The sequence below is a fragment of the Oncorhynchus keta genome, chromosome 18 (assembly GCF_023373465.1).
Source record: "Oncorhynchus keta strain PuntledgeMale-10-30-2019 chromosome 18, Oket_V2, whole genome shotgun sequence".
In the NCBI taxonomy this organism is placed as follows: Eukaryota; Metazoa; Chordata; class Actinopteri; order Salmoniformes; family Salmonidae; genus Oncorhynchus; species Oncorhynchus keta.
Genome location: NC_068438.1, coordinates 38,964,280 through 38,990,826, shown reverse-complemented (window position 1 = coordinate 38,990,826; position 26,547 = coordinate 38,964,280).

The window sequence follows — 26,547 nt, the reverse complement described above, 5'->3', positions numbered from 1 at the left end:
ATCATTGAGGACCTTTAACGTTGCAGTGACACATCCATATTTGAGTGGAAACCAGGTTGCATATCAGAGAGAATACTATACACATCAAGAAAGACAGTCAGTTGATTATTGACAAGTTTTCCCAACACTTTTGATAAACAGGGCAAAATAAAAATATGCCTATAACAGTTACGATCAGCTTTATCTCCCCCTTTAAATAAAGGACGAACCGTGGCTGCCTTCTAAGCAATGGGAACCTCCCCAGAGAGGAGAGACATGTTAAAAAGGTTGGAGATAGGCGTTGAGATGATAAGGGCAGCAACCTTAAATAAGAAAGGGTCTATACCATCTAACCCAGATGTTTTTTTGGGGTCAAGTTTGAGGAGCTCCTTTAGCACCTCAGACTCAGTGACAACCTGCAGGGAGAAACATTGTAGCGGGGCAGTGGAAAAATAGTGAGAAGCATCAGGGACAGTCACATTAGAAGGGGTGGGAGATGAGGAAATGTTGGACGTTTAAGGAGGCATGGCTGAGTCAAATAGGAATCCTGACTTAATGAAGTGGTGGTTAAAGAGCAGAGCCATGTGTTTCTTGTCAGTAACAACCACATCATCAACATTAAGGGACATGGGCAGCTGTGAGGAGGAGGGTTTATTCTCCAGGTCTTAACCGTTTTCCAGAACTTCTTGGGGTTAGACCCAACTGCTCCTTAAAGTAACTAACTTTGGCCTTCCGGACAGCCTGAGTGCACTTATTTCTCATTTGCCTGAAAGATCGCATTCAGCCTGAGTATGCGTGTGCCGAGCCTTTCGTCAAATGCAATTATTCAAATCAAATCAAACTTTTTTTGCCATTTGCGTCAAATACAACAAGTGTAGACTTTACCATGAAATGCTTACTTACAAGCCCTTAGCCAACAGTGTAGACTTTACCATGAAATGCTTACTTACAAGCCCTTAACAAACAGTGTAGACTTTACCATGAAATGCTTACTTACAAGCCCTTAACAAACAGTGTAGACTTTACCATGAAATGCTTACTTACAAGCCCTTAACAAACAGTGAAGTTCAAGAAGAAGAAAATATTACCAAGTAGATCAAAATAAAAAGTAATAATAAAAGTAACACAATAAGAATAACAATAACGAGGCTGTATACAGGGGGCACCGGCACTGAGTCAGTGTGGAGGCTATAAACAGGGGGCACCGGTACCGAGTCAGTGTGGAGGCTATAAACAGGGGGCACCGGCACTGAGTCAGTGTGGAGGCTATAAACAGGGGCACCGGTACAGTGTGGAGGCTGTATACAGGGGGCACAGGTCAGTGTGGAGGCTGTATACATGGGGCACTGCTGAGTCAGTGTGGAGGCTGTATACAGGGGGCACCGGTACCGAGTCAGTGTGGAGGCTGTATACATGGGGCACTGCTACCGAGTCAGTGTGGAGGCTATAAACAGGGGGCACCGGTACCGAGTCAGTGTGGAGGCTGTATACATGGGGCACTGCTACCGAGTCAGTGTGGAGGCTATAAACAGGGGGCACCGGCACTGAGTCAGTGTGGAGGCTGTATACATGGGGCACTGCTACCGAGTCAGTGTGGAGGCTATAAACAGGGGGCACCGGTACCGAGTCAGTGTGGAGGCTGTATACATGGGGCACTGCTACCGAGTCAGTGTGGAGGCTATAAACAGGGGGCACCGGCACTGAGTCAGTGTGGAGGCTGTATACATGGGGCACTGCTACCGAGTCAGTGTGGAGGCTATAAACAGGGGGCACCGGTACCGAGTCAGTGTGGAGGCTGTATACATGGGGCACTGCTACCGAGTCAGTGTGGAGGCTATAAACAGGGGGCACCGGCACTGAGTCAGTGTGGAGGCTGTATACAGCGGGCACCGGTACCGAGTCAGTGTGGAGGCTGTATACATGGGGCACCGGTACCGAGTCAGTGTGGAGGCTGTATACATGGGGCACCGGCACTGAGTCAGTGTGGAGGCTGTATACAGGGGGCACCGGCACTGAGTCAGTGTGGAGGCTATAAACAGGGGGCACCGGCACTGAGTCAGTGTGGAGGCTGTATACAGGGGGCACCGGTACCGAGTCAGTGTGGAGGCTGTATACATGGGGCACCGGCACTGAATCAGTGTGGAGGCTGTATACAGGGGGCACCGGCACTGAGTCAGTGTGGAGGCTATAAACAGGGGGCACCGGTACCGAGTCAGTGTGGAGGCTGTATACATGGGGCACCGGTACCGAGTCAGTGTGGAGGCTGTATACAGGGGGCACCGGTACCGAGTCAGTGTGGAGGCTATAAACAGGGGGCACCGGTACCGAGTCAGTGTGGAGGCTATATACATGGGGCACCGGTACTGAGTCAGTGTGGAGGCTATAAACAGGGGGCACCGGTACCGAGTCAGTGTGGAGGCTGTATACATGGGGCACCGGTACTGAGTCAGTGTGGAGGCTATAAACAGGGGGCACCGGTACCGAGTCAGTGTGGAGGCTGTATACATGGGGCACCGGTACTGAGTCAGTGTGGAGGCTATAAACAGGGGGCACCAGTACCGAGTCAGTGTGGAGTGTGGGGCAGGTCAGTGTGGAGGCTGTATACATGGGGCCCCGGCACTGAGTCAGTGTGGAGGCTATAAACAGGGGGCACCGGTACCGAGTCAGTGTGGAGGCTATATATAGGGGGCACCGGTACTGAGTCAGTGTGGAGGCTATAAACAGGGGGCACCGGTACCGAGTCAGTGTGGAGGCTGTATACAGGGGGAACTGGCACTGAGTCAGTGTGGAGGCTGTATACAGGGGGCACCGGTACTGAGTCAGTGTGGAGGCTATAAACAGGGGGCACCGGTACTGAGTCAGTGTGTAGGCAGGAGGCACCGGTACTGAGTCAGTGTGGAGGCTATAAACAGGGGGCACCGGTACTGAGTCAGTGTGGAGGCAGGAGGCACCGGTACAAAGTCAGTGTGGAGGCTATATACAGGGAGCACCGGTACTGAGTCAGTGTGGAGGCTAAATACAGGAGCACCGGTACTGAGTCAGTGTGGAGGCTATATACAGGGGGCACCGGTACCGAGTAAGTGTGGAGGCTAAATACAGGGGCACCGGTACCGAGTCAGTGTGGAGGCTAAATACAGGGGCACCGGTACTGAGTCAGTGTGGAGGCTAAATACAGGGGCACCGGTACTGAGTCAGTGTGGAGGCTAAATACAGGGGCACCGGTACCGAGTCAGTGTGGAGGCTAAATACAGGGGCACCGGTACTGAGTCAGTGTGGAGGCTAAATACAGGGGCACCGGTACCGAGTCAGTGTGGAGGCTAAATACAGGGGCACCGGTACTGAGTCAGTTTGGAGGCTATATACAGGGGGCACCGGTACCGAGTCAGTGTGGAGGCTAAATACAGGGGCACCGGTACTGAGTCAGTGTGGAGGCTATTTACAGGGGGCACCGGTACCGAGTCAGTGTGGAGGCTGTATACAGGGGGCACCGGTACTGAGTCAGTGTGGAGGCTGTATACATGGGGCACCGGTACTGAGTCAGTGTGGAGGCTATAAACAGGGGGCACCGGTACCGAGTCAGTGTGGAGGCTATATACAGGGGGCACCGGTACTGAGTCAGTGTGGAGGCTGTATACATGGGGCACCGGCACTGAGTCAGTGTGGAGGCTATAAACAGGGGGCACCGGTACCGAGTCAGTGTGGAGGCTATATATAGGGGGCACCGGTACTGAGTCAGTGTGGAGGCTATAAACAGGGGGCACCGGTACCGAGTCAGTGTGGAGGCTGTATACAGGGGGCACCGGCACTGAGTCAATGTGGAGGCTATATACAGGGGGCACCGGTACTGAGTCAGTGTGGAGGCTGTATACATGGGGCACCGGTACTGAGTCAGTGTGGAGGCTATAAACAGGGGGCACCGGTACCGAGTCAGTGTGGAGGCTATATACAGGGGGCACCGGTACTGAGTCAGTGTGGAGGCTGTATACATGGGGCACCGGCACTGAGTCAGTGTGGAGGCTATAAACAGGGGGCACCGGTACCGAGTCAGTGTGGAGGCTATACATAGGGGGCACCGGTACTGAGTCAGTGTGGAGGCTATAAACAGGGGGCACCGGTACCGAGTCAGTGTGGAGGCTGTATACAGGGGGCACCGGTACCGAGTCAGTGTGGAGGCTATATACAGGGGGCACCGGTACTGAGTCAGTGTGGAGGCTGTATACATGGGGCACCGGCACTGAGTCAGTGTGGAGGCTATAAACAGGGGGCACCGGTACCGAGTCAGTGTGGAGGCTATATATAGGGGGCACCGGTACTGAGTCAGTGTGGAGGCTATAAACAGGGGGCACCGGTACCGAGTCAGTGTGGAGGCTGTATACAGGGGGCACCGGCACTGAGTCAATGTGGCGGCTGTATACAGGGGGCACCGGTACTGAGTCAGTGTGGAGGCTATAAACAGGGGGCACCGGTACTGAGTCAGTGTGGAGGCAGGAGGCACCGGTACTAAGTCAGTTTGGAGGCTATAAACAGGGGGCACCGGTACCGAGTCAGTGTGGAGGCTATAAACAGGGGGCACCGGTACCGAGTCAGTGTGGAGGCTGTATACAGGGGGCACAGGCACTGAGTCAGTGTGGAGGCTGTATACAGGGGCACCGGTACTGAGTCAGTGTGGAGGCTATATACAGGGGGCACCGGTACCGAGTCAGTGTGGAGGCTGTATACAGGGGGCACCGGTACTGAGTCAGTGTGCAGGGGTACAGACTAGTTTAGGTCATCTGTACATGTTGGTGGGGCAAAGTAACAAACAAACAGAGAGTAGCAACAGTGTACAAAGCAATAATTATAGTCTCGGTAGCCATTTGATTAGGTGTTCAGGAGTCTTTTCTTTTGCATTGGTGTATTCCTCAATGCCATTGGATGAATCCCAGAACATTTTCCAGTCTGTGCTGCAAAACGGTCCTGTAGTGTAGCATCCGCGTCATCTGACCACTTCTATGTTGATGGAGTCAGTGGTTCATTTCTGCTTAAGTTTTAGCTTGTAAGGCGGATATAGGAGGATATAATTGCAGGCAGATTTGCCAAATGGAGGGTGGGGGAGATTTTTGTGTACATCACTGTGTGTCGAGTATAAGTCTTCTAGGATTTTTGTCCCTGGTTGCACATGTGTCATGCTGGTAAAAATGTAGTAAAACTGATTTATGTTGGCCTACATTAAAGTCCCTGGCCACTAGGAGCACCACTTCTGGGTTAGCATTTTCTTCTTTGCTTATGGCCTTGTAGAATTATTTGAGAACGGTCTTAGTGCCAGCTTCGCTTTGTGGCGGTTAATAGACGGCTACGAATAAAACAAATAATACAGATGAGAACTCTCTTGGTAGATAGTGTGTTCGACAACTTATCATGAGGTACTCTACCTCAGGCGAGCAATACCTCGAGACTTCTTTAACATTAGACATCGCGCACCTGCTGTTATTGACAAAAAGACACACACCCCCACCCCTCGTTTTACCAGAGGTAGCGTCTCTCTTCTGCCGGTGCTTGGAAAATCCCGCCACCTCTATATTGTCAGTTTCTTCGTTCAGCCGCGTCTCTGTGAAACATAAGATGTCACAGTTGTTAATGTCCCGTTGGTAGAAACATTGTATTTTCTAATGATTGCACGTTAGCAAGGACAATGGAAGGCATTGGGAGTTTACTCGCTCGCCTCTGGCTTCTCAACAGGATCCCCGATCTGCGTCCCCTTTTCCGACGTCTTTTCTTCACGCAAAAGGCATGGATCTGGGCCTGTTGCAGTGAAAACAGGATATCCTTCTCGTCAGACTCGTTAAAGGAAAACGTTTCTTCCAGTCCGCGGTGAGCTTTTCTGGTGTCCAGAAGTTATTTTCCGTTTTAAGAGACGGTAGGAACAACTTTATGTACACAATAAGTAAATATTGTGGGAGGCTTCGGCGTCTCAGACCCCGTAACGGGAGGAGCAGAGGCCAGTTGAAGGCTCGGTGTCTGACTCCCACTCGCTGCTTAATGGGGAGAATTCAGTTGAAAGTTTCTGTCGGCTGAATGAGCGACACCGGTTGAGCGTTCTTTCAGCATTTCCTTCCAGAAGCCATGAGAAAGTTGTCTGGCTGCGGGGACCGTGCGAGGGGATTTATACTAACGTTACTATATGTACTTACTGGTGGCACAGACAATGTTTCATCCTTTCCTACACTGAAATTACTCTTGCCTAACGATTGCGTCTGAAGCTGGGCTGGCAGCACAGCTATCCTCCCCGTAAGGCGATCGTTCTCCTGTGTATTATGAGTACAGCGAATGCAATTAGAAGGCATCATGTTAATGTTACTATTTAGCTTCGGATGGTGGAGGTCCTGACAAACCAAGTCCAGATAAAGCGTCCGGAGTGAAAAAGTTGAATGACAAAAGTTGATTGAGGGAAAAACTAAAAATATACAATAAAAATAAAAAGGTTAGCAACAAAACGCTAACGCAGCACTTAAACAAGTCAACAAGTTGTGACCGGAAATTACTTCAGTGAGTGTGTCGTTCAGAAAAGCAACAACGACAGAGTGGTAGGGTGTAGGGATGAAGACAGAGTGGTAGGGTGTAGGGATGAAGACAGAGTGGTAGGGTGTAGGGAGGAAGACAGAGTGATAGGGTGTAGGGATGAAGACAGAGTGGTCGGGTGTAGGGATGAAAACAGAGTGGTAGGGTGTAGGGATGAAGACAGAGTGGTAGAGTGTAGGGATGAAGACAGAGTTGTAGGGTGTAGGGATGAAGACAGAGTGGTAGAGTGTAGGGATGAAGACAGAGTTGTAGGGTGTAGGGATGAAGACAGAGTTGTAGGGTGTAGGGATGAAGACAGAGTGGTAGGGTGTAGAGATGAAGACAGAGTTGTAGGGTGTAGGGATGAAGACAGAGTGGTAGGGTGTAAGGATGAAGACAGAATGGTAGGGTGTAGGGATGAAGACAGAATGGTAGGGTGTACGGATGAGGGTGTAGGGATCTGTCTGTCCTCTTTCATATCACTGGGATATGGTGAAGGTGGGGGGGTCGGTGTGTGTTTGAGTGGGGGGGTGTATGGTGGGGGAGGGGGTCTGTGTGTGGGGGAGGTTTTTGATGTGTGTGGGGTGAAGGAGGGAGGGAGGGAGTCGTGTGTGTGTGGGAGAAGGAGTCGGTGTATGTAGGGTGGTTGAGGGAGTCTGTGTGTAGGGGGAGTAGATTTCTGTGTGTGCTTCGGGAAGGAATCGATGTGGGGTGGGGGAGGAAGTCTGTGTGTAGGGGGAGTCGATTTCTGTGTGGGTTGGGAGAAGGAATCAATTTGGGGTGGGGGAGGGAGTCTGTGTGTAGGGGGAGTTGATTTCTGTGTGGGTTGGGGGATGGAGTCAGTGGGTGTGTGTGAGGGGGGGTCTGTGTGTGTGTGGGTCGGTGGGGGGGGGTGGGTGTCTCACTTTTTAATAAAGAACACAAGCTGTAATGGCTCACTTCAGGAGGGTGTGTGTGTGTGTGTGTGTGTGTGTGTGTGTGTGTGTGTGTGTGTGTGGATGGGAGGGGGCTGAATTAGTGTTCCAATTATTTCTGCTGAGAATGATTAGACTGCTGGTGAGACTACAGGACTTTGGTGTGGAGGAGGGAGACCAGGGGGAGCCATAGGCTGAGAGTTTACACACACACACACACACACACACACACACACACACACACACACACACACACACACACACACACACACACACACACACACACACACACACACACACACACACACACACACACACACACACACACACACACACACACACACATTCTCCTCACCGCAATTAATACAAGATAACAATAACCAGCACACCACTGTTACCAGGACAACTAATCCTCGACCCCCACCATGGCGGAACAATCGGGGTGTCTCTGTTTTTTGGGGGATAGACACAGAGCGGTAGAATTACAGGGCAGGGGGTCGAGGGTGGGTGGGGGGGTCTAAGTTCCTGAGCACCCCTGTAAAGTTTTCCTCTTTAGCTCTTACAGAGGAGACAGCTTACTTACAGAGGGAGGGAGGGAGGGATGAGACATAGAGATGGAGGTAAAGAGGAGGAAGGGATGGGGAAAGAGGAAGGAAAGTTCTGGATGCTCATTGCATATGACAATACATGAACACTCCTTTCACACTGTATCTCATATATATCCCTGTACCTCTCTCTATTTCTCTCTCCTTCCCAGATCCTCCCACAAACCCGCTCACCTTCCTACATGATTACACAAGGATCGTTACTGCTCACCACTGGCAACACCATAAGTTTACAATATTTCTGCTCTCCTTCTTGGCCCGCTCTCCTTTCTCTCTCTCCATCACTTTGCTCTCTCCTTCCCTTCCTGTGTGGAATGTTGGAGGACATTTCCCCACACACAATGTCGTGGTAACAGTGGTCAGTCAGGTCTCTTACCTCATTATATCCTGAGGGCTGGGAAAGAGCTGGCCTAATGCTGTTACCATAGAACCATACTTGGACAGAGCTCGCCTAATGCTGTAACCATAGAACCACACTTGGACAGAGCTAGCCAAATGCTGTAACAATAAACAGAGCTAACCTAATGCTGTAACCATAGAACCACACTTGGACAGAGCTAGCCAAATACTGTAACAATAAACAGAGCTAACCTAATGCTGTAACAATAGAACCACACTTGGACAGAGCTCGCCAAATGCTGTAACAATAAACAGAGCTAACCTAATGCTGTAACCATAGAACCACACTTGGACAGAGCTCGCCAAATGCTGTAACAATAAACAGAGCTAACCTAATGCTGTAACCATAGAACCACACTTGGACAGAGCTCGCCAAATGCTGTAACAATAAACAGAGCTAACCTAATGCTGTAACCATAGAACCACACTTGGACAGAGATAGCCAAATGCTGTAACAATAAAGAGAGCTAGCCAAATGCTGTAACAATAAACAGAGCTAACCTAATGCTGTAACCATAGAACCACACTTGGACAGAGCTAGCCAAATGCTGTAACAATAAAGAGAGCTAACCTAATGCTGTAACAATAAACAGAGCTAGCCAAATGCTGTAACAATAGACAGAGCTAGCCTAATGCTGTAACCATAGACAGAGCTAGCCTAATGCTGTAACAATAAACAGAGCTAACCTAATGCTGTAACAATAAACAGAGCTAGCCAAATGCTGTAACAATAAACAGAGCTAACCTAATGCTGTAACCATAGAACCACACTTGGACAGAGCTAGCCAAATGCTGTAACAATAAAGAGAGCTAACCTAATGCTGTAACAATAAACAGAGCTAGCCAAATGCTGTAACAATAGACAGAGCTAGCCTAATGCTGTAACAATAGACAGAGCTAGCCTAATGCTGTAACCATAGACAGAGCTAGCCTAATGCTGTAACAATAGACAGAGCTAGCCTAATGCTGTAACCATAGAACCACACTTGGACAGAGCTCGCCAAATGCTGTAACAATAAAGAGAGCTAACCTAATGCTGTAACAATAAACAGAGCTAGCCTAATGCTGTAACAATAAACAGAGCTAACCTAATGCTGTAACCATAGAACCACACTTGGACAGAGCTCGCCAAATGCTGTAACAATAAAGAGAGCTAACCCAATGCTGTAACAATAGACAGAGCTAGCCTAATGCTGTAACAATAGACAGAGCTAGCCTTATGCTGTAACAATAGACAGAGCTAGCCTTATGCTGTAACAATAGACAGAGCTAGCCTAATGCTGTAACCATAGACAGAGCTAGCCTAATGCTGTAACAATAGACAGAGCTAGCCTAATGCTGTAACCATAGAACCACACTTGGACAGAGCTCGCCTAATGCTGTAACAATAAACAGAGCTAACCTAATGCTGTAACCATAGAACCACACTTGGACAGAGATAGCCTAATGCTGTAACAATAAACAGAGCTAACCTAATGCTGTAACCATAGAACCACACTTGGACAGAGATAGCCTAATGCTGTAACAATAAACAGAGCTAACCTAATGCTGTAACCATAGAACCACACTTGGACAGAGATAGCCTAATGCTGTAACAATAAACAGAGCTAACCTAATGCTGTAACCATAGAACCACACTTGGACAGAGCTAGCCAAATGCTGTAACAATAAAGAGAGCTAACCTAATGCTGTAACAATAAACAGAGCTAGCCAAATGCTGTAACAATAGACAGAGCTAGCCTAATGCTGTAACCATAGACAGAGCTAGCCTAATGCTGTAACAATAAACAGAGCTAACCTAATGCTGTAACAATAAACAGAGCTAGCCAAATGCTGTAACAATAAACAGAGCTAACCTAATGCTGTAACCATAGAACCACACTTGGACAGAGCTCGCCAAATGCTGTAACAATAAACAGAGCTAGCCTAATGCTGTAACAATAAACAGAGCTAACCTAATGCTGTAACCATAGAACCACACTTGGACAGAGATAGCCTAATGCTGTAACAATAAAAAGAGCTAACCTAATGCTGTAACAATAGAACCACACTTGGACAGAGATAGCCTAATGCTGTAACAATAAACAGAGCTAACCTAATGCTGTAACCATAGAACCACACTTGGACAGAGATAGCCTAATGCTGTAACAATAAACAGAGCTAACCTAATGCTGTAACCATAGAACCACACTTGGACAGAGATAGCCTAATGCTGTAACAATAAACAGAGCTAACCTAATGCTGTAACCATAGAACCACACTTGGACAGAGCTAGCCAAATGCTGTAACAATAAAGAGAGCTAACCTAATGCTGTAACAATAAACAGAGCTAGCCAAATGCTGTAACAATAGACAGAGCTAGCCTAATGCTGTAACCATAGACAGAGCTAGCCTAATGCTGTAACAATAAACATAGCTAACCTAATGCTGTAACAATAAACAGAGCTAGCCAAATGCTGTAACAATAGAACCACACTTGGACAGAGATAGCCTAATGCTGTAACAATAAACAGAGCTAACCTAATGCTGTAACCATAGAACCACACTTGGACAGAGATAGCCTAATGCTGTAACAATAAAAAGAGCTAACCTAATGCTGTAACAATAGAACCACACTTGGACAGAGATAGCCTAATGCTGTAACAATAAACAGAGCTAACCTAATGCTGTAACCATAGAACCACACTTGGACAGAGATAGCCTAATGCTGTAACAATAAACAGAGCTAACCTAATGCTGTAACCATAGAACCACACTTGGACAGAGATAGCCTAATGCTGTAACAATAAACAGAGCTAACCTAATGCTGTAACCATAGAACCACACTTGGACAGAGCTAGCCAAATGCTGTAACAATAAAGAGAGCTAACCTAATGCTGTAACAATAAACAGAGCTAGCCAAATGCTGTAACAATAGACAGAGCTAGCCTAATGCTGTAACCATAGACAGAGCTAGCCTAATGCTGTAACAATAAACATAGCTAACCTAATGCTGTAACAATAAACAGAGCTAGCCAAATGCTGTAACAATAAACAGAGCTAACCTAATGCTGTAACCATAGAACCACACTTGGACAGAGCTAGCCAAATGCTGTAACAATAAAGAGAGCTAACCTAATGCTGTAACAATAAACAGAGCTAGCCAAATGCTGTAACAATAGACAGAGCTAGCCTAATGCTGTAACCATAGACAGAGCTAACCTAATGCTGTAACAATAAACAGAGCTAGCCTAATGCTGTAACAATAAACAGAGCTAACCTAATGCTGTAACCATAGAACCACACTTGGACAGAGCTAGCCAAATGCTGTAACAATAAAGAGAGCTAACCTAATGCTGTAACAATAAACAGAGCTAGCCAAATGCTGTAACAATAGACAGAGCTAGCCTAATGCTGTAACCATAGACAGAGCTAGCCTAATGCTGTAACAATAAACAGAGCTAGCCAAATGCTGTAACAATAAAGAGAGCTAACCTAATGCTGTAACAATAAACAGAGCTAACCTAATGCTGTAACCATAGAACCACACTTGGACAGAGCTAGCCAAATGCTGTAACAATAAAGAGAGCTAACCTAATGCTGTAACAATAAACAGAGCTAGCCTAATGCTGTAACAATAGACAGAGCTAGCCTAATGCTGTAACCATAGACAGAGCTAGCCTAATGCTGTAACAATAGACAGAGCTAACCTAATGCTGTAACAATAAACAGAGCTAGCCTAATGCTGTAACAATAGACAGAGCTAGCCTAATGCTGTAACCATAGACAGAGCTAGCCTAATGCTGTAACAATAGACAGAGCTAGCCTAATGCTGTAACCATAGACAGAGCTAGCCTAATGCTGTAACAATAGACAGAGCTAGCCTAATGCTGTAACCATAGAACCACACTTGGACAGAGCTCGCCAAATGCTGTAACAATAAACAGAGCTAGCCTAATGCTGTAACAATAAACAGAGCTAACCTAATGCTGTAACAATAGACAGAGCTAGCCTAATGCTGTTACCATAGAACCACACTTGGACAGAGCTCGCCTAATGCTGTAACAATAGACAGAGCTAACCTAATGCTGTAACAATAGACAGAGCTAGCCTAATGCTGTAACAATAGACAGAGCTAGCCTAATGCTGTAACCATAGAACAGAGCTAGCCTAATGCTGTAACAATAGAACAGAGAGCTAGCCTAATGCTGTAACAATAAACAGAGCTAGCCTAATGCTGTAACAATAGACAGAGCTAGCCTAATGCTGTAACATAGACAGAGCTAGCCTAATGCTGTAACAATAAACAGAGCTAACCTAATGCTGTAACCATAGAACCACACTAAACAGAGCTAGCCTAATGCTGTAACAATAAACAGAGCTAACCTAATGCTGTAACCATAGAACCACACTTGGACAGAGCTAGCCAAATGCTGTAACAATAAACAGAGCTAACCTAATGCTGTAACAATAAACAGAGCTAGCCAAATGCTGTAACAATAAACAGAGCTAGCCTAATGCTGTAACCATAGACAGAGCTAGCCTAATGCTGTAACAATAAACAAATGCTGTAACAATAAACAGAGCTAGCCTAATGCTGTAACAATAAACAGAGCTAACCTAATGCTGTAACCATAGAACCACACTTGACAGAGCTAGCCTAATGCTGTAACAATAAAGAGAGCTAACCTAATGCTGTAACAATAAACAGAGCTAGCCAAATGCTGTAACAATAGACAGAGCTAGCCTAATGCTGTAACAATAGACAGAGCTAACCTAATGCTGTAACAAGAACCAATGCTTGGACAGAGCTAGCCTAATGCTGTAACAATAATGCTGTAACCATAGAACCACACTTGGACAGAGCTAGCCAAATGCTGTAACAATAAACAGAGAGCTAACCATAATGCTGTAACAACAATAAACAGAGCTAACCTAATGCTGTAACCATAATGCTAGTAACAACAATAAACAGAGCTAACCTAATGCTGTAACCATAGACAGAGCTAGCCTAATGCTGTAACAATAAACAGAGCTAGCCAAATGCAGAGCTGCTGTAACAATAAAGAGCTAACCTAATGCTGTAACAATAAACAGAGCTAACCTAATGCTGTAACCATAGAACCACACTTGGACAGAGCTAGCCAAATGCTGTAACAATAAACAGAGCTAACCTAATGCTGTAACAATAAACAGAGCTAGCCTAATGCTGTAACAATAGACAGCCTAATGCTGTAACAATAGACAGAGCTAGCCTAATGCTGTAACAATAGAGCTAGCAGAGCTAACCTAATGCTGTAACAATAGAACAGAGCTAGCCTAATGCTGTAACAATAGACAGAGCTAGCCTAATGCTGTAACCATAGAACAGAGCTAGCCTAATGCTGTAACAATAGACAGAGCTAACCTAATGCTGTAACCATAGACAGAGCTAGCCTAATGCTGTAACAATAGACAGAGCTAGCCTAATGCTGTAACCATAGAACCACACTTGGACAGAGCTCGCCAAATGCTGTAACAATAAACAGAGCTAGCCTAATGCTGTAACAATAAACAGAGCTAGCCTAATGCTGTAACCATAGAACCATACTTGGACAGAGATAGCCTAATGCTGTAACAATAAACAGAGCTAACCTAATGCTGTAACCATAGAACCACACTTGGACAGAGCTAGCCAAATGCTGTAACAATAAAGAGAGCTAACCTAATGCTGTAACCATAGACAGAGCTAGCCTAATGCTGTAACAATAAACAGAGCTAGCCTAATGCTGTAACAATAAACAGAGCTAACCTAATGCTGTAACCATAGAACCACACTTGGACAGAGCTAGCCAAATGCTGTAACAATAAAGAGAGCTAACCTAATGCTGTAACCATAGACAGAGCTAGCCTAATGCTGTAACAATAGACAGAGCTAGCCTAATGCTGTAACCATAGACAGAGCTAGCCTAATGCTGTAACAATAGAACAGAGCTAGCCTAATGCTGTAACCAATAGACAGAGCTAACCTAATAACCATAGAACCACACTGGACAGAGCTATAGCCTAATGCTGTAACAATAAACAGAGCTAACCTAATGCTGTAACCATAGAACCACACTTGGACAGAGCTAGCCAAATGCTGTAACAATAAACAGAGCTAACCTAATGCTGTAACAATAAACAGAGCTAGCCTAATGCTGTAACAATAGACAGAGCTAGCCTAATGCTGTAACCAATAGACAGAGCTAGCCTAATGCTGTAACAATAAACAGAGCTAGCCTAATGCTGTAACAAACCAAACAGAGCTAGCCTAATGCTGTAACAATAAACAGAGCTAACCTAATGCTGTAACCATAGAACCACACTTGGACAGAGCTAGCCTAATGCTGTAACAATAAACAGAGCTAACCTAATGCTGTAACAATAAACAGAGCTAGCCTAATGCTGTAACACAGAGCTAGCCTAATGCTGTAACAGACAGAGCTAGCCTAATGCTGTAACAATAGACAGAGCTAACCTAATGCTGTAACCAATAAGAGCAGAGCTAGCTAGCTAATGCTGTAACAATAGACAGAGCTAGCCTAATGCTGTAACCATAGACAGAGCTAGCCTAATGCTGTAACAATAGACAGAGCTAGCCTAATGCTGTAACCATAGACAGAGCTAGCCTAATGCTGTAACAATAGACAGAGCTAGCCTAATGCTGTAACCATAGAACCACACTTGGACAGAGCTCGCCAAATGCTGTAACAATAAACAGAGCTAGCCTAATGCTGTAACAATAAACAGAGCTAACCTAATGCTGTAACCATAGAACCACACTTGGACAGAGATAGCCTAATGCTGTAACAATAAACAGAGCTAACCTAATGCTGTAACAATAGAACCACACTTGGACAGAGATAGCCTAATGCTGTAACAATAAACAGAGCTAACCTAATGCTGTAACCATAGAACCACACTTGGACAGAGATAGCCTAATGCTGTAACAATAAACAGAGCTAACCTAATGCTGTAACCATAGAACCACACTTGGACAGAGATAGCCTAATGCTGTAGAAAATAAACAGAGCTAACCTAATGCTGTAACCATAGAACCACACTTGGACAGAGCTAGCCAAATGCTGTAACAATAAAGAGAGCTAACCTAATGCTGTAACAATAAACAGAGCTAGCCAAATGCTGTAACAATAGACAGAGCTAGCCTAATGCTGTAACCATAGACAGAGCTAGCCTAATGCTGTAACAATAAACAGAGCTAGCCTAATGCTGTAACAATAAACAGAGCTAGCCTAATGCTGTAACAATAGACAGAGCTAGCCTAATGCTGTAACCATAGAACCACACTTGGACAGAGCTCGCCAAATGCTGTAACAATAAACAGAGCTAGCCTAATGCTGTAACAATAAACAGAGCTAACCTAATGCTGTAACCATAGAACCACACTTGGACAGAGATAGCCTAATGCTGTAACAATAAACAGAGCTAACCTAATGCTGTAACCATAGAACCACACTTGGACAGAGATAGCCTAATGCTGTAACAATAAACAGAGCTAACCTAATACTGTAACCATAGAACCACACTTGGAAAGAGATAGCCTAATGCTGTAACAATAAACAGAGCTAACCTAATGCTGTAACCATAGAACCACACTTGGACAGAGATAGCCTAATGCTGTAACAATATGCTAACCTAATGCTGTAATAACAGACAGAGCTAACCCTAATGCTGTAACAATAACCACACAGAGCTAATGCTGTAACCAATGCTGTAACAATAGACAGAGCTAGCCTAATGCTGTAACCATAGAACCACACTTGGACAGAGATAGCCTAATGCTGTAACAATAAACAGAGATAGCCTAATGCTGTAACAATAAACAGAGCTAACCTAATGCTGTAACCATAGAACCACACTTGGACAGAGATAGCCTAGCAATAAACAGAATGCTGCTGTAACAATAAACAGAGCTAACCTAATGCTGTAACCATAGAACCACACTTGGACAGAGCTCGCCTAATGCTGTAACAATAAACAGAGCTAACCTAATGCTGTAACCATAGAACCACACTTGGACAGAGCTAGCCTAATGCTGTAACAATAGACAGAGCTAACCTAATGCTGTAACCATAGACAGAGCTAGCCTAATGCTGTAACAATAGACAGAGCTAGCCTAATGCTGTAACAATAGACAGAGCTAACCTAATGCTGTAACCATAGAACCATACTTGGACAGAGCTCGCCTAATGCTGTAACCATAGACAGAGCTAGCCTAATGCTGTAACAATAGACAGAGCTAGCCTAATGCTGTAACCATAGAACCATACTTGGACAGAGATAGCCTAATGCTGTAACAATAAACAGAGCTAACCTAATGCTGTAACCATAGAACCACACTTGGACAGAGCTAGCCAAATGCTGTAACAATAAAGAGAGCTAACCTAATGCTGTAACAATAAACAGAGCTAGCCAAATGCTGTAACAATAGACAGAGCTAGCCTAATGCTGTAACCATAGACAGAGCTAGCCTAATGCTGTAACAATAAACAGAGCTAACCTAATGCTGTAACAATAAACAGAGCTAGCCAAATGCTGTAACAATAAACAGAGCTAACCTAATGCTGTAACCATAGAACCACACTTGGACAGAGCTAGCCTAATGCTGTAACAATAAACAGAGCTAGCCTAATGCTGTAACAATAAACAGAGCTAACCTAATGCTGTAACCATAGAACCACACTTGGACAGAGCTAGCCAAATGCTGTAACAATAAACAGAGCTAACCTAATGCTGTAACAATAAACAGAGCTAGCCTTGCTGAACAGAGCTAGCCTAATGCTGTAACAATAGACAGAGCTAGCCTAATGCTGTAACCATAGAATGCAGACAGAGCTAGCCTAATGCTGTAACAATAAACAGAGCTAGCCTAATGCTGTAACAATAAACAGAGCTAACCTAATGCTGTAACCATAGAACCACACTTGGACAGAGATAGCCTAATGCTGTAACAATAAACAGAGCTAACCTAATGCTGTAACAATAGAACCACACTTGGACAGAGATAGCCTAATGCTGTAACAATAAACAGAGCTAACCTAATGCTGTAACCATAGAACCACACTTGGACAGAGATAGCCTAATGCTGTAACAATAAACAGAGCTAACCTAATGCTGTAACCATAGAACCACACTTGGACAGAGCTAGCCAAATGCTGTAACAATAAAGAGAGCTAACCTAATGCTGTAACAATAAACAGAGCTAGCCAAATGCTGTAACAATAGACAGAGCTAGCCTAATGCTGTAACCATAGACAGGAGCTAGCCTAATGCTGTAACAATAAACATAGCTAACCTAATGCTGTAACAATAAACAGAGCTAGCCAAATGCTGTAACAATAAACAGAGCTAACCTAATGCTGTAACCATAGAACCACACTTGGACAGAGCTAGCCAAATGCTGTAACAATAAAGAGAGCTAACCTAATGCTGTAACAATAAACAGAGCTAGCCAAATGCTGTAACAATAGACAGAGCTAGCCTAATGCTGTAACCATAGACAGAGCTAGCCTAATGCTGTAACAATAAACAGAGCTAGCCTAATGCTGTAACAATAAACAGAGCTAACCTAATGCTGTAACCATAGAACCACACTTGGACAGAGCTAGCCAAATGCTGTAACAATAAAGAGAGCTAACCTAATGCTGTAACAATAAACAGAGCTAGCCAAATGCTGTAACAATAGACAGAGCTAGCCTAATGCTGTAACAATAGACAGAGCTAGCCTAATGCTGTAACCATAGACAGAGCTAGCTGTAACAATAGACAGAGCTAGCCTAATGCTGTAACCATAGAACCACACTTGGACAGAGCTAGCCTAATGCTGTAACAATAAAGAGAGCAACCTAATGCTGTAACAATAAACAGAGCTAGCCTAATGCTGTAACAATAAACAGAGCTAACCTAATGCTGTAACCATAGAACCACACTTGGACAGAGCTAGCCAAATGCTGTAACAATAAAGAGAGCTAACCTGCTGTAACAATGCTGTAATGCAATAAACAGAGCTAACCTAATGCTGTAACAATAGACAGAGCTAGCCAGAGATAATGCTGTAACAATAGACAGAGCTAACCTAATGCTGTAACAATAAACAGAGCTAACCTAATGCTGTAACAATAAACAGAGCTAGCCTAATGCTGTAACAATAAACAGAGCTAACCTAATGCTGTAACCATAGAACCACACTTGGACAGAGCTAGCCAAATGCTGTAACAATAAACAGAGCTAACCTAATGCTGTAACAATAAACAGAGCTAGCCTAATGCTGTAACAATAGACAGAGCTAGCCTAATGCTGTAACTAGACAGAGCTAGCCTAATGCTGTAACAATAAACAGCTAACCTAATGCTGTAACAATAATGCTGTAACAATAAACAGAGCTAACCTAATGCTGTAACCATAGAACCACACTTGGACAGAGCTCGCCTAATGCTGTAACAATAAACAGAGCTAGCCTAATGCTGTAACAATAGACAGAGCTAGCCTAATGCTGTAACCATAGACAGAGCTAGCCTAATGCTGTAACAATAGACAGAGCTAGCCTAATGCTGTAACCATAGACAGAGCTAGCCTAATGCTGTAACAATAGACAGAGCTAGCCTAATGCTGTAACCATAGAACCACACTTGGACAGAGCTCGCCAAATGCTGTAACAATAAACAGAGCTAGCCTAATGCTGTAACAATAAACAGAGCTAACCTAATGCTGTAACCATAGAACCACACTTGGACAGAGATAGCCTAATGCTGTAACAATAAACAGAGCTAACCTAATGCTGTAACCATAGAACCACACTTGGACAGAGATAGCCTAATGCTGTAACAATAAACAGAGGTAACCTAATGCTGTAACCATAGAACCACACTTGGACAGAGATAAATGCTGTAACAATAAACAGAGCTAACCTAATGCTGTAACCATAGAACCACACTTGGACAGAGCTAGCCTAATGCTGTAACAATAAACAGAGCTAACCTAATGCTGTAACCATAGAACCACACTTGGACAGAGCTAGCCAAATGCTGTAACAATAAACAGAGCTAACCTAATGCTGTAACAATAAACAGAGCTAGCCTAATGCTGTAACAATAGACAGAGCTAGCCTAATGCTGTAACATAGACAGAGCTAGCCTAATGCTGTAACAATAAACAGAGCTAGCCTAATGCTGTAACAATAAACAGAGCTAGCCTAATGCTGTAACAATAAACAGAGCTAACCTAATGCTGTAACCATAGAACCACACTTGGACAGAGCTAGCCTAATGCTGTAACAATAAACAGAGAGCTAACCTAATGCTGTAACAATAAACAGAGCTAGCCTAATGCTGTAACAATAGACAGAGCTAGCCTAATGCTGTAACCATAGACAGAGCTATGCTGTAACAATAAACAGAGCTAGCCTAATGCTGTAACAATAGAACAGAGCTAGCCTAATGCTGTAACAATAGACAGAGCTAGCCTAATGCTGTAACCATAGAACCACACTTGGACAGAGCTCGCCAAATGCTGTAACAATAAACAGAGCTAGCCTAATGCTGTAACAATAAACAGAGCTAACCTAATGCTGTAACCATAGAACCACACTTGGACAGAGATAGCCTAATGCTGTAACAATAAACAGAGCTAACCTAATGCTGTAACCATAGAACCACACTTGGACAGAGATAGCCTAATGCTGTAACAATAAACAGAGCTAACCTAATGCTGTAACCATAGAACCACACTTGGACAGAGATAGCCTAATGCTGTAACAATAAACAGAGCTAACCTAATGCTGTAACCATAGAACCACACTTGGACAGAGCTCGCCTAATGCTGTAACCATAGACAGAGCTAGCCTAATGCTGTAACAATAGACAGAGCTAACCTAATGCTGTAACCATAGAACCACACTTGGACAGAGCTCGCCTAATGCTGTAACCATAGACAGAGCTAGCCTAATGCTGTAACAATAGACAGAGCTAGCCTAATGCTGTAACAATAGACAGAGCTAACCTAATGCTGTAACCATAGAACCACACTTGGACAGAGCTAACCTAATGCTGTAACAATAGACAGAGCTAGCCTAATGCTGTAACAATAGACAGAGCTAGCCTAATGCTGTAACCATAGAACCACACTTGGACAGAGATAGCCTAATGCTGTAACAATAAACAGAGCTAGAATGCTGTAACAATAGAACAGCTAGCCTAATGCTGTAACAATAGAACAGAGCTAGCCTAATGCTAGACCACACTTGTAACTGTAACAATAAACAGAGCTAGCCTAATGCTGTAACAATAAACAGAGCTAGCCTAATGCTGTAACAATAAACAGAGCTAACCTAATGCTGTAACCATAGAACCACACTTGGACAGAGCTAGCCTAATGCTGTAACAATAGACAGAGCTAAGAGATAGCCTAATGCTGTAACAATAAACAGAGCTAACCTAATGCTGTAACCATAGACAGAGCTAGCCTAATGCTGTAACAGAGAGCTAGCCTAATGCTGTAACAATAGACAGAGCTAACCTAATGCTGTAACCATAGAACCACACTTGGACAGAGATAGCCTAATGCTGTAACAATAAAGAGCAGAGCTAACCAGAGCTAATGCTGTAACCATAGAACCATACTTGGACAGAGATAGCCTAATGCTGTAACAATAAACAGAGCTAACCTAATGCTGTAACCATAGAACCACACTTGGACAGAGCTAGCCAAATGCTGTAACAATAAAGAGAGCTAACCTAATGCTGTAACAATAAACAGAGCTAGCCAAATGCTGTAACAATAGACAGAGCTAGCCTAATGCTGTAACCATAGACAGAGCTAGCCTAATGCTGTAACAATAAACAGAGCTAACCTAATGCTGTAACAATAAACAGAGCTAGCCAAATGCTGTAACAATAAACAGAGCTAACCTAATGCTGTAACCATAGAACCACACTTGGACAGAGCTAGCCAAATGCTGTAACAATAAAGAGAGCTAACCTAATGCTGTAACAATAAACAGAGCTAACCTAATGCTGTAACCATAGAACCACACTTGGACAGAGCTAGCCAAATGCTGTAACAATAAAGAGAGCTAACCTAATGCTGTAACAATAAACAGAGCTAGCCTAATGCTGTAACAATAGACAGAGCTAGCCTAATGCTGTAACCATAGACAGAGCTAGCCTAATGCTGTAACAATAGACAGAGCTAACCTAATGCTGTAACAATAAACAGAGCTAGCCTAATGCTGTAACAATAGACAGAGCTAGCCTAATGCTGTAACCATAGAACAGACTAGCCTAATGCTGTAACAATAGACAGAGCTAGCCTAATGCTGTAACAATAGACAGAGCTAACCTAATGCTGTAACCATAGAACCACACTTGGACAGAGCTAGCTGTAACAATAAACAGAGCTAGCCTAATGCTGTAACAATAAACAGAGCTAACCTAATGCTGTAACCATAGAACCACACTTGGACAGAGATAGCCTAATGCTGTAACAATAAACAGAGCTAACCTAATGCTGTAACCATAGAACCACACTTGGACAGAGATAGCCTAATGCTGTAACAATAAACAGAGCTAACCTAATGCTGTAACCATAGAACCACACTTGGACAGAGATAGCCTAATGCTGTAACAATAAACAGAGCTAACCTAATGCTGTAACCATAGAACCACACTTGGACAGAGCTCGCCTAATGCTGTAACAATAAACAGAACCTAATGCTGTAACCATAGAACCACACTTGGACAGAGCTAGCCTAATGCTGTAACAATAACAGAGCTAGCCTAATGCTGTAACCATAGACAGAGCTAGCCTAATGCTGTAACAATAAACATAGCTAACCTAATGCTGTAACAATAAACAGAGCTAGCCTAATGCTGTAACAATAAACAGAGCTAACCTAATGCTGTAACCATAGAACCACACTTGGACAGAGCTAGCCAAATGCTGTAACAATAAACAGAGCTAACCTAATGCTGTAACAATAAACAGAGCTAGCCTAATGCTGTAACAATAGACAGAGCTAGCCTAATGCTGTAACCATAGACAGAGCTAGCCTAATGCTGTAACAATAAACAGAGCTAGCCTAATGCTGTAACAATAAACAGAGCTAACCTAATGCTGTAACCATAGAACCACACTTGGACAGAGCTAGCCTAATGCTGTAACAATAAACAGAGCTAACCTAATGCTGTAACCATAAACAGAGCTAATGCCTAATGCTGTAACAATAGACAGAGCAGAATGCTGTAACAATAGACAGAGCTAGCCTAATGCTGTAACCATAGACAGAGCTAGCCTAATGCTGTAACAATAGACAGAGCTAGCCTAATGCTGTAACCATAGAACCACACTTGGACAGAGCTCGCCAAATGCTGTAACAATGCTGTAACAATAGACAGAGCTAACCTAATGCTGTAACAATAAACAGAGCTAGCCTAATGCTGTAACAATAAACAGAGCTAACCTAATGCTGTAACCATAGAACCACACTTGGACAGAGCTAGCCTAATGCTGTAACAATGCTGTATGCTGTAACAATAAACAGAGCTAACCTAATGCTGTAACAATAGACAGAGCTAGCACACTGTAACAATAGACAGAGCTAGCCTGTAACAATAATGCTGTAACCATAGACAGAGCTAGCCTAATGCTGTAACAATAAACAGAGCTAACCTAATGCTGTAACAATAAACAGAGCTAGCCAAATGCTGTAACAATAAACAGAGCTAACCTAATGCTGTAACCATAGAACCACACTTGGACAGAGCTAGCCAAATGCTGTAACAATAAACAGAGCTAACCTAATGCTGTAACAATAAACAGAGCTACCAAATGCTGTAACAATAGACAGAGCTTGGACAGAGATAGCCTAATGCTGTAACAATAGACAGAGCTAACCTAATGCTGTAACAATAAACAGAGCTAGCAGAGCTAAATGCTGTAACAATAAACAGAGCTAGCCTAATGCTGTAACCATAGAACCACACTTGGACAGAGCTCGCCAAATGCTGTAACAATAACGAGAGCTAACCTAATGCTGTAACAATAAACAGAGCTAGCCCAATGCTGTAACAATAAACAGAGCTAACCTAATGCTGTAACCATAGAACCACACTTGGACAGAGCTATCCAAATGCTGTAACAATAAAGAGAGCTAACCCAATGCTGTAACAATAAACAGAGCTAGCCTAATGCTGTAACAATAGACAGAGCTAGCCAAATGCTGTAACAATAGACAGAGCTAGCCTAATGCTGTAACCATAGACAGGAGCTAGCCTAATGCTGTAACAATAAACATAGCTAACCTAATGCTGTAACAATAAACAGAGCTAGCCAAATGCTGTAACAATAAACAGAGCTAACCTAATGCTGTAACCATAGAACCAGAGCTTAATGCTGGACAGAGCTAGCCTAATGCTGTAACAATAAACAGAGCTAACCTAATGCTGTAACAATAAACAGAGCTAGCCTAATGCTGTAACAATAGACAGAGCTAGCCTAATGCTGTAACCATAGACAGAGCTAGCCTAATGCTGTAACAATAAACAGAGCTAGCCTAATGCTGTAACAATAAACAGAGCTAACCTAATGCTGTAACCATAGAACCACACTTGGACAGAGCTAGCCAAATGCTGTAACAATAAACAGAGCTAACCTAATGCTGTAACAATAAACAGAGCTAGCCAAATGCTGTAACAATAAACATAGAACAGACAGAGCTAGCCTAATGCTGTAACAATAAACAGAGCTAACCTAATGCTGTAACCATAGACAGAGCTAGCCTAATGCTGTAACAATAGACAGAGCTAGCCTAATGCTGTAACCATAGAACAGAGCTAACCTAATGCTGTAACAATAAAGAGAGCAACCTAATGCTAAACAGAGCTAGCCTAATGCTGTAACAATAAACAGAGCTAACCTAATGCTGTAACCATAGAACCACACTTGGACAGAGCTAGCCAAATGCTGTAACAATAAACAGAGCTAACCTAATGCTGTAACAATAGACAGAGCTAGCCTAATGCTGTAACATAGACAGAGCTAGCCTAATGCTGTAACAATAGACAGAGCTAACCTAATGCTGTAACAATAAACAGAACCAATGCTGTAACAATAGACAGAGCTAGCCTAATGCTGTAACCATAGACAGAGCTAGCCTAATGCTGTAACAATAGACAGAGCTAGCCTAATGCTGTAACATAGACAGAGCTAGCCTAATGCTGTAACAATAGACAGAGCTAACCTAATGCTGTAACCATAGAACCACACTTGGACAGAGCTAGTAACAATAAACAGAGCTAGCCTAATGCTGTAACAATAAACAGAGCTAACCTAATGCTGTAACCATAGAACCACACTTGGACAGAGATAGCCTAATGCTGTAACAATAAACAGAGCTAACCTAATGCTGTAACCATAGAACCACACTTGGACAGAGATAGCCTAATGCTGTAACAATAAACAGAGCTAACCTAATGCTGTAACCATAGAACCACACTTGGACAGAGATAGCCTAATGCTGTAACAATAAACAGAGCTAACCTAATGCTGTAACCATAGAACAGAGCAGAGATAGCCTAATGCTGTAACAATAAACAGAGCTAACCTAATACTGTAACCATAGAACCACACTTGGACAGAGATAGCCTAATGCTGTAACAATAAACAGAGCTAACCTAATGCTGTAACCATAGAACCACACTTGGACAGAGATAGCCTAATGCTGTAACAATAAACAGAGCTAACCTAATGCTGTAACAATAGACAGAGCTAGCCTAATGCTGTTACCATAGAACCACACTTGGACAGAGCTCGCCTAATGCTGTAACAATAGACAGAGCTAACCTAATGCTGTAACAATAGACAGAGCTAGCCTAATGCTGTAACAATAGACAGAGCTAACCTAATGCTGTAACCATAGAACCACACTTGGACAGAGCTCGCCTAATGCTGTAACCATAGACAGAGCTAGCCTAATGCTGTAACAATAGACAGAGCTAGCCTAATGCTGTAACCATAGAACCATACTTGGACAGAGCTCGCCTAATGCTGTAACAATAGACAGAGCTAACCTAATGCTGTAACAATAGACAGAGCTAGCCTAATGCTGTAACAATAGACAGAGCTAACCTAATGCTGTAACCATAGAACCACACTTGGACAGAGCTCGCCTAATGCTGTAACAATAAACAGAGCTAACCTAATGCTGTAACCATAGAACCACACTTGGACAGAGCTCGCCTAATGCTGTAACAATAAACAGAGCTAACCTAATGCTGTAACCATAGACAGAGCTAGCCTAATGCTGTAACCATAGACAGAGCTAGCCTAATGCTGTAACAATAGACAGAGCTAACCTAATGCTGTAACCATAGAACCACACTTGGACAGAGCTCGCCTAATGCTGTAACAATAGACAGAGCTAACCTAATGCTGTAACAATAAACAGAGCTAGCCTAATGCTGTAACAATAGACAGAGCTAGCCTAATGCTGTAACCATAGACAGAGCTAGCCTAATGCTGTAACAATAGACAGAGCTAGCCTAATGCTGTAACCATAGACAGAGCTAGCCTAATGCTGTAACAATAGACAGAGCTAGCCTAATGCTGTAACCATAGAACCACACTTGGACAGAGCTCGCCAAATGCTGTAACAATAAACAGAGCTAGCCTAATGCTGTAACAATAAACAGAGCTAACCTAATGCTGTAACCATAGAACCACACTTGGACAGAGATAGCCTAATGCTGTAACAATAAACAGAGCTAACCTAATGCTGTAACAATAGAACCACACTTGGACAGAGATAGCCTAATGCTGTAACAATAAACAGAGCTAACCTAATGCTGTAACCATAGAACCACACTTGGACAGAGATAGCCTAATGCTGTAACAATAAACAGAGCTAACCTAATGCTGTAACCATAGAACCAGAGCTGTAACAATAAAGAGCTAGCCTAATGCTGTAACAATAAACAGAGCTAACCTAATGCTGTAACAATAGAACCACACTTGAGCAGCTGTAGAGCTAGCCTAATGCTGTAACAATAAACAGAGCTAACCTAATGCTGTAACCATAGAACCACACTTGGACAGAGCTA